This window comes from Simochromis diagramma, unplaced genomic scaffold (assembly GCF_900408965.1).
Source record: "Simochromis diagramma unplaced genomic scaffold, fSimDia1.1 OVJJ01000343.1, whole genome shotgun sequence".
NCBI lineage: Eukaryota > Metazoa > Chordata > Actinopteri > Cichliformes > Cichlidae > Simochromis > Simochromis diagramma.
The window spans coordinates 4011552-4022153 of NW_024386831.1; the positions used below are offsets into that span (position 1 = coordinate 4011552).

At 39.4% G+C, this 10602-nt stretch overlaps 1 long non-coding RNA gene across 1 annotated transcript; it reads right to left on the reverse strand.

Moving 5' to 3' along the window:
• Positions 1-362: 362 nt before the first annotated feature.
• LOC120731400 lies at positions 363-1764 on the reverse strand. The gene is made up of 2 exons (XR_005695338.1): positions 793-1764; positions 363-699 (listed from the first exon to the last, which is right to left on the reverse strand). It is a non-coding gene; the product is annotated as an uncharacterized LOC120731400 (long non-coding RNA).
• Between the last annotated feature and the right edge of the window lie 8838 nt (positions 1765-10602).

Here is a 10602-nt window from a genome sequence, read left to right on the forward strand (position 1 = left end):
TGTGTGTACACGTGGACTATGAATCATAAAGTTATGTGTCAAAAGTGGTAAGCTCGATAAACACGATACGCACAATAATATTATTATACAATAAAACTGCTTGTGTAGAGCCAAGGACAAAAAGGAGCCAAGAGTTTCTGCTTTGCTAGAGCTGTAAGGCAAATACGTTCAGCTTAATGAAGGTCTTTGAGTTCCCCAGAGTTACAATTTTTAAAACCAAAAGAACACGCAACCCTAATTTTTACGAGTTTAAACTCTCGGCCAGCACTCGGTAATCCTCCGTGCCTTTTTTTGGGTATCTTTGAGCACAAAATGGACATCACCTTCTGGATGTATTCATTCTTGGGTGGGGCTTTTTTTTCCTGCAATAAGTAACAATCATGCAACACGGCTATATAACGCTGTTAAGTGTGCACTCATACTTGCCAAAGCAGCCTGATGGGGTCACATTTGGATAAGATTGGTATTATTGGCTAGAATTTTGATCAAGTATTTACTGAAACCTGTTTATCCCAGCAAGAACACAGACAAGTGCACACACACACACACACACACACACACACACACACACACACACACACACACACACACACACTGAGTTAAGCCTGGGTAAAACCTTTACGAGAACTAAACAGCATCAGAAGAATCCAGGTCTTGCCTCCAGGTTCACCTCTAGTCGGGCATTCCCTTCCCGACTGCCTGCAAGACAAACCAAACTATGACTGACATGTCTCCACTGTTCAGCTACTCTCGGCTGAGAGCGACACTATTGGAGGGTATTAATAGAAATACCTGTGGTTGATGAGTGATGTCCAATCCGCCCCGACTGTCATGCTCTACCTCTTCTGTCTGGCACCGGCGCATAGCTGCAGAGGAGATACTCAGTTGTAAACAGAAGTTGTCTCTTAATCGTCGATACTGTTAAAAATAAAAGAACGAGGAATGTTTTTTTTTTTTTTTTTTTTTTTTTTTTTTTAGGTGTGTCACCAAGGCAGGCTTACAACAACACATACACTAACACAATTCAGGCACTGGCTGTTAGCATGAAACAGCTTATTCGTGTCTGCAGTACAGCTGGAAAAAGGATTTACTGACCAGAAAACTACCATTCAAATCTCAGTGCGGAGGCAGAAAGGGCTAGGTTTCGGGGATAGCCGAAAATCTATCATACATGTACATATGTAAAACAAGATGTTGGATGCATAAATGACTGACTGAAATGCACATCTCTGTAATATATAAAAAAGACTCATGGCTGAATGCCTTTAAATATGCAGGGAAATCACAAAGTTACTTAAAAATTCTTCATTTTGATCTTTTTAAAAACATAGGAACATTTAATTTTAACCACTTATCTAGATCTGAGCATGAGGGCAGCAGACCTCCCTCTACTTCCTCCTCCTCATCTGAGGGGATAGAGAGGCTTTCGCAATCCAGCCAAGAGGCTTAATCTCTCCAGCATATTCTGGGTCTGCCTCCAGTTGGACATGCCCGAACCAACCGTCTCCTTTCGATGCGAAGGAGTAGCGGCTCAACTTTTAGCCACTCCTAAATAACCGAGCTCCTCACCCTACCTCCAAGGGTAAGCTAGTTTCCACCAGTTTTGTCCGCAGTCTCATTCTTTCCATCACCACCTACAACTCATGGCCACAGGTGGAGGTTGGGATGTAGATCAACCAGTTAACTGACAGCTCTGCCTTTGCTCTCAGCTTTCGCTTCTCTAGCACATTTGTGCCAGACTCAGTTTCCGGCTCCACTTTCTCCCTACTCTTGAATAAGACCCCCAAGATACTTCAACTCCTCCACCTGAGGCAGAAACTCATTCCTAGCCTGGCTGGGAGCGATAGCCTAAGGCTTTGTGATGCTAATCCAGGCCATTTTTTACTATGTTGCATTTGAGAACTTTGGGGATAATCAGAATCAGAATCAGAATGGGTTTTATTGCCAAATGTTGAGCAGGTTTACAACATTAGGAAATTGCTGCGGTGCTTCAGTGCAAACATGCTGTCATAAATTGCGCTTAAATAGACATGAAAAAAATAAAAGTAAGAATAAGAATTAAAAGTGCTACGTAGAAAGATATATGCATGAGATATATACATGAGAATAAGAATTAAAAGTGCTACGTAGAAAGATATATACATGAGTGCAGGTGGTGATCAGTGCCAAAACATGGAATCATGCAGTGAACATAGCGTAGGGTCATGAGTTAGTGGTGGGGACAGTCGTACGTTTATTGTTCATGTGTCCAACAGCAGAGGGGAAGAAACTGTTCTTATGGCGAGAGGTTCTGGTGCGAATGGACCGGAGCCTCCTGCCTGAGGGGAGCAGGACAAACAGACTGTGTCCAGGGTGAGAAGGGTCAGCTGAGATCCGAGCTGCACGCCGCAGTGTCCTGGAGGTGTACAGGTCCTGCAAAGATGGGAGTCTGCAGCCAATCACCTTCTCAGCAGAGCGCACAACACGCTGCAGTCTCTGTTTGTCCCTGATAGTGGCTCCAGCGTACCACACGGTGATGGAGGAGGTGAGGATGGACTCGATGATTGCGGTGTAGAATTGCATCATCGTCCGTGTTGGCAGGTTGAATTTCTTCAGCTGCCTCAGGAAGTACATCCTCTGCTGGGCTTTCTTGATGACGGAGGTGATGGTGGGCTCCCACTTCAGGTCCTGAGTGATGGTGGTACCCAGGAAGCGGAATGAGTCCACAGAGGTGATGAGGGTGTCAGTCAGGATGATGGGGGGGAGTGGGGCTGTGTGCTTCCTGAAGTCCACAATAATCTCCACTGTCTTCTGGGCATTCAGCACCAGGTTGTTGTGGCTGCACCAAGACACCAGACGTTCAACCTCCCTCCTGTAGGCAGACTCATCCCCGTCCGAGATGAGCCCAATAACGGTGGTGTCATCTGCAAACTTGATTAGCTTGACAGACTGGTGGATGGAGGTGCAGCAGTTAGTATACAGGGAGATAAGGCTAACAGGACTACAACATTTCATTTTATATCAAAGTTAAGCTTTTTCTATAACAGCCGGACACTGTATGAGAAAACTATTAGCCAGCCTCTCTTTTTCCTACTGCATGTTCAAAAGTTGTAACACATCAATGAACAACCAAAACAGAGGTTATGTCATTCTTAATTTACTGTAATTTTGAACTGATATGTATAAACTGATTTAGTAATCACAAATGAAAAACATTTAAAAGTCTAATGTATCATATTTCAATGGCTGTCATTCAACATGTTCGACAGCATTAAATATACACACATGACACTCTGGGCAATAATAATAAATGATCCCTTTGTTTCTTAAATTGTTATAATTTCTTCTGATTAATCTGAATAATTTTATTTTACTTGCTCATTTGTTATTTATTTGTCTGCAAAATAAAAAAAAAACATTGTAGATTTATAAGGAAAAATGAATTACAGTATTTAAAATAAAGAGGTATTTTAGACATTTAGATTGTGCATATTCAGATAATATGGTAAGCAGCCAGTCAGTCTCTGGGGATGACTAAAATAATTTGTAATCGTGTAATTATCTGCTAGATCAGTTTCACACAAAATTTTCAAATCTGTGCATTTTTATTATTTTTGAAGTAACAGTGATTATGGATTAAGGCTTATGTTAATATAAAGAAAAGTATAAAAAGTATATAAAGTATAAAATGATGCTTTAGAGTTTTAAACTGGAACTCTAAACATAACCTTAAGTTACCAGGTAAAAAAATGAGCCACTTTCATAACACAGAAAACTACCCTTTTAGGTTTTTCGTAGCTTGTTAACCTGTTAGTCTCATTTTGTAGTACACCCCTCCGGTGGCTGGGTTGGCCTGAGGTTGTTATTGCTATAATTTAACCTCTCTGGAGTTCAGCTGATACTGGATCAAGACCAGTTTTTCCAAAGCCAGTCAAAAATCAGTCCCTTTGTTCAGGGTAATATTTATAGTCATGGTCACAGTACATGGTTCAGGAGGTCAAGTCTAAAAAGCAGTGATCTTACTTAAACTTAACGATGCACTCTGATTGTGAACCTTGACGTCTTCTTGGTCATTCGTTCTAAAAGAAATGTGACCTCTGACTGAGCTAATTAAGAAAACACTGCTGTGCAGACAAGTATGAGACCTCACCGAGGATAAAATAGCACGTTGGATCTAACTGGACAGGTTTTGTAGGACATTCTTTTCCTCAAAAAGCTGGTCCCTGCCATGCCACTTTACTGTTAGCCAATCCAGCAGTCAAAGCTGTATAATTTTATGGGTATTATAACTTACAGGTACTATATGAGCTGGCCTCATGCAGTGAATCATTTGGTACTCTGCACACTAAAGGGAAAAGCAAAGATTTATTTAAAGAAGCTACTTGATCCATGTCTTAAGAGAACTTATGTCATCACGCACACTTACACTTACACTTAATCCTTATAAAATGACATCAAGGATGATGATTTGTAGTTGTGGTCAACATTAAACCATTACACAAGCAGCCAATGTCAAATGCAATGAAGAGGTAGCAAAAGAACACACATTTGTCACTCAAGTTGAAGTATAGATACTCGGTAAAAGTTTAAATCCTAATTCTTCTTTACTCAAGTAAGAGTGAGAAAGTAGAGGCTCTGAAATGTACTCAGAGTATACAAGTAAAAAGTAGCTCTTTGGGAAAATTAGCTGCTTTCTCCAGCTGGCATATTAATATCATATTACAAATAACACAAACATTCTTTTAATTTAATCTAATTTGGATGATTATTTATCATTTGTTTAAAGAAAAACAAAAGGAATAAAAAATGTCTTTATATCCTGTTTCCTAAATTGTACAGGGTGGGCCATTTATATGGATACACCATAATAAAATGGGAATGGTTGGTGATATTAAAGTCCTGTTTGTGGCACATTAGTATATGTGAGGGGGCAAACTCCTCAAGATGGGTGGTGACCATGGTGGCCATTTAGAAGTCGGCCATCTTGGATACAACTTTCGTATTTTCAATAGGAAGAGGGCCATGTGACACATCAAACTTATTGGTAATGTCACAAGAAAAACAATGGTGTGCTTGGTTTCAATGTAACTTTATTCTTTTATGAGTTATTTACACGTTTCTGACCATTTATAAAATGTGTTAAATGTGCTGCCCATTGTGTTGGATTGTCAATGCAACCCTCTTCTCCCACTCTTCACACACTGATAGCAACACCGCAGGAGAAATGCCAGCATCTCGTATCTTCACACCATAGACAATTGCCTTCAGATGACCCCAAAGATAAAAGTCTAAGGGGGTCAGATCGGAAGACATTGGGGGCCATTCAACTGGCCCACGACGACCAATCCACTTTCCAGGAAACTGTTCATCTAGGAATGCTCAGACCTGGCATCCATAATGTGGTGGTGCACCATCTTCCTGGAAAAACTCAGGGAATGTGTCAGCTTCAGTGCATAAAGAGGGAAACTGAACAAAATCTTCTGCATGAACTGAGGGTCCTGCTCCAATTTTTGTTTTGCCCATTCTGCAAATTCTGTGCGCCGATCTGGGTCATCCTCGTTGAGATGCTGCAGTAGCTGGAGTTTGTAAGGGTGCCATTTGTGAGTAGCTAATATCCGCAGAAGGGATGTTCGATTAATGCCACTCTCCAGTGACATGCGGCGAGTGCTACGCTATGGGCTCTTGCTGAACTAAGCTAGGACAGCCACTGATGTTTCTTCATTAGTGACAGTTTTCTTGCGTCCACATTTTGGCAAATCCAACACTGAACCAGTTTCACGAAACTTAGCAAGCAGTTTGCTAACTGTAGCATGGGAGATGGGTGGTCTTGTAGGGTGTCTTGCATTGAAACCTGCTGCAATGACCCAGTTACTGCGTTCACCAAATATCAACACAATTTCGATCCGCTCCTCACGTGTTAACCTCTTCAACGTGTCAATGGCTGTGAACAAAGAGAAACTTGTAAATAACTCATGAAAGAATAAAGTTGCGTTGAAACCAAGCACACCATTGTTTTTCTTGTGACATTACCAATAAGTTCGATGTGTCACATGGCGCTCTTCCTATTGAAAAAACAAAAGTTACATCCAAGATGGCCGACTTCTAAATGGCCACCATGGTCACCACCCATCTTGAGGAGTTCGCCCCCTCACATATACTAATGTGCCACAAACAGGACTTTAATATCACCAACCATTCCCATTTTATTACGGTGTATCCATATAAATGGCCCACCATGTAGATGGGTAATTTTGCCTCTACTTGAGTAGAGAATGAATGAGTACAGTCAGGGGTTAAAGTGGGATTTAGCAGGTGGTGCAGTGTAGCGAAGAGAATGAGTAAAGTAACATTAATTTGTATTTCCTCTTGTAGATTTTGTCTTGTAGATTTTTCCTCTTGTAGGCTGTGATCGGCTAACCTGTACTGGTACTCTGTGCAGATTTAACCAGCTGAATACAACAAGATACAAACATGTTCCATGATCCATCATGGCTGATTTCCCATCGCTAAATAATATAAAACATAAAAGTCAAATTCAGTGAGTGAATCTAGTCAACAGGAGCCTAAATTTAATTTGACTGTCTGTTACTCTTGGTGTAACCAAACATTAACCATGAACACCACAGGTGCTCTGCACCAGTCCAACCGTAAGCTAACCATTGTAGCCTGCACTAAACTGCCTTATAGTTTCATGCAACCTTTAAATTACAAGAAGTTGGAATCAGTTTGTTTTGCAAGATGTATGACAATAGGAAAAAAAACCCATAACTTCAGCAACAGATCATGTATAGATACCTATTTTATTGTGTATTACACACATCCTGAGTAGGTACTCTTAAACTTATGTCTATTTTTATCGTCTTCTCCTATCCTAAAAGAATCTGAATGTAAATTTACATGCTGCCAACGGAGAGATGCCAAACTGTGTTTCATTGTTTTTGTAACAGTGACAATAAAGATCTATTCTATTCATTTCGATTCGATTTGTTCAAAAAAGAAAACAGAAAAATTGTTTGCTAATATTTTTTGACTTGTTAGAAACATTTATCCTGTCAATTAAAGCACATTACTCCCATTATTATCACTACTCATCTGTAGAGTTAGCTAGATATTGAAGTATAGCAACCACAAAGTACTGATCTACAAAGTATCTGCTTCTTAAGTGCTGCTCCAGATAATTCTGGTGCTCTATATCCCCATAGTACATTTAATAATGCATACATCTTTTTGTCTCTTACCTCACTTTACGTCCAATAAGCACCAGCGGCAGACAAACAGCAGGATTGTCATTTGTGCATTATTGGTACCTTCATTAAGGTACTTAAAAATTATAATTATGGTCAGTACATAAGTTCCACTCCTGGTGCAATGTCCCAGCTGCCATGTCTCCATAAATCCACAACTTGAAAACGTTTACCTGCTGCCATGTGATGAATTGCCTATCAAATAGCTTTGATTTGTGTTTTCATGCCATTTTCATGCCAAATGTAAAAAATTAATAAATAATAATTAAGAAAAAAAGCAAGCTTTTATTTATAATACAAGAAAAATCTAACAGATGAAGGCTAACATACAGCTAATTATTTCTGTGGGGAGAAAACTACATTTCACTCAACAGTAAAAAGCTTTAAGGGAAAAAACAAAACCATCAGGCTCTAGTCGAGGCTTTTGCCATTCAAAATGTTTCTGGTCCCACTTAACGGCATACCAGAGAACATTCCACATCATCCGCATACCTAATGATAACAAATAGCCTATTATTACAGACGTATAAAGACGCTAATGATCTGTCAAGAAGTAGACAGACATGCAATTAAATATGCTGCCTAGCATTTTACTGCAAGCACAGCAGACGATGTGGTCGTAGTCCTGGGCTATCCAGTCTCCACAGGGGTGCTGCCATGTTTCCTCTCACTGAACCGTGTCAGTGGTTAGCCTTTAAATGCCACCAGGGCTACAAGAGTACTTTGTACCTAATGCTGGCAGCTCAATAAGTGGGTCATAATTACCAATAAGAGGAATGTTGATAAGAACTGAAAATAAGCCACACACTGATGTGAGTGTGGCATGCAGAAAAAAAATGCTGCCATTTTTCTATACAGGTGTGGATTCTAGAGTTTTTTAATGATAATGTTCAAAAAGAGTTATAAAAATACGATCTTCTCGAACTATAAAGAAAAGGAAAATATTTAAATTAAGTGAATGTCTCTATTTAAAAACAAACAAACAAACAAACAAACAAACAAACAAAAAACTCATGATGTGATATTATAGTATATAGTATATCAGAAATCTGTTCACTATTTTTATTACAAATTATATCAGTAAGGAAACTGACTAAATATTAACTGATAATTTATGGCAAAGGGGTGGGATTAAATAAGTGTATACTTCTTCCCACTCCCTTTCAACATGTAAATTAATCAGAATGTTTTTTTGTATGTAATTTGTATAGTATTTTTTTTCTCTCTTATTTTCTTTTCTAAGTGTACTTGTATATTGTTCACATGTTGAAATAAATTCCCAATCAATCAATCAATCAATCAATCAATGATATGCACAGTACAAAGTTACATTGTCCAGTAACTAAACAGGAAAACTTGTATAACAATTGGGTAAGGGCAAGATATAAGCTTTTGCTAAAAAAAATAAATAAATAAAAAAATAGCTAGCAATTCCTATACTACAAAATGAAATGGTACCCAACTGTCTCTTAATGTAGCCACATCCTTATAGTACATAACTCTAAGACAAGAAGTGAGTTAGGGTCTGTGTCCACAAGCTGTGAGCATCAGACTGGAAGTGAAAGGGTTCTCAGTCGGCTTGTTAAGTCTGACATCATTAGCCATTTCCCGATTCAAATGCTCTTTCAGCTTCCAAAAGGACCACTGAGAAATCTTCCAGCTTCAATAAAACAATCAATGTGGCTTTTATCCCACAACATCAATGGATCAATGGAAATGATGCTGCATGAGTTTTATCAAGCTCATGCAGCATTTGTAAAAGAGACGAGCCTCATCCAAAGTAGTAGATACTTGGGCCTGGAAACATCTCTGAACGTGGTGGAAGATTGTAACAAACTGCTGTTTTTGAGTCTTTTGGGAGTGGCTTCATTATTCATTTCTAAACATCTCTGTTGTGTGATATATATATATACATATACACATACACATATACATACACACACACATATACATACATATATATTAGGGGTGCAGCGATACACAAAATTCACGGTTCGGTTCGATACTTTGGTGTCACGGTTCGATATTTTTTCGATACAAAAAAAAATGTTCATGCCTTTTTAATTTGTCATTTATTAAAATTATAAATATATATTTTAACTCAAAAGTACAGTTTTTAAATTTAACCCTAACCCTTGTGCGCGTTTTTTATTTTGACAGCGAATGCGCACCACTTATGTGCAGCCCTGGTTATTTAGCTCGTCATATTGCAGCCACAGAAATTATTTTGTCCATGAAACCATAAAGCTGCACTTTCTTTTTGCCTTATAGTCTGATTTGTCATAACTTCTCCGTTTTGTGGTAAGCTTTTCTTTGGCTGTCACTTCTTCACCCTGACCTGTCTTATTTGGCTCAGCAGAACTAAAATATATATCCTGCTGCTTTTACACACGCACTCACATAAGCTCAGCGATTCTCTGCGCGATCAACCTCTCACATGTTTAAGCTTGCTGCGGGAGATTTCACTTGTCATGTTTGCATAGTAAGCTAACGATTAATAAGACGATGTCAGAGAAATTGGTGCACAAATTATCATCACTCACAGATCAGTGCTGTCGCTCTCTATACACAGTTCGCACGATTGCAAAGTGAAAGCAAAAAAACAAGCGCAAATTCAAACGCGATTACAATATGTCACATATTGACAGTGGCTCACCGATGCCAATGACATAATTACCCAGCTACATTTCTGAAAGAATGCAAAAGCATTGACATATATTTTTCCTTCCTATAATAGCCCGACGGGCAGGGAAGAGATAGATTTTGGTAGCCCGACTGAAAAAATCGCTAGCTCCAGGACGTCGGGCTAGCGATATTGCAAGCCCTGTATCTGATTGAGGAATCACTCATCTTTGGAAAAGAGAGTTTATTACAGAGAAATGTCTCTTTCCAAAATAAAAGCTATACTATCCGCTTCTTCTGGGCTATATTCTCAGCAGCATAAGGAGAATCATGTGCTAACAGCTGTCTAAATGACTCGGCTAAAGTTAGTAGCATGCTTGTTGTTTTTGTCTTTGCACTAGGATGATGTCGGCGTAAATGTGCAGTCATATTCGTTGTGTTCCCACTAGTGCTTTCAGGTTAATCTCGTTGAAATGACCTTAACGCCACAACACGGCAAATCTCCGTTAACGAGCTACCGCCATCGCCCCGTGCGTGGGGCTAGACGGCCAACACGTTAACGAGCTAACTGCGCTAACACACTAGCTCCCACCCATGTAATTGAGCATTGCGTGGCACATCCAACATACTGTTTTACTTTAGTCCATGACTCACTTACCTTCAGGGTCATACGTTACATGAAAACCAAAATAATTCCAAACGCCAGATCTGAATGAGGGTGGGGGAGGTCCATGTTGCAAGGAGAGCTTAACTTCTG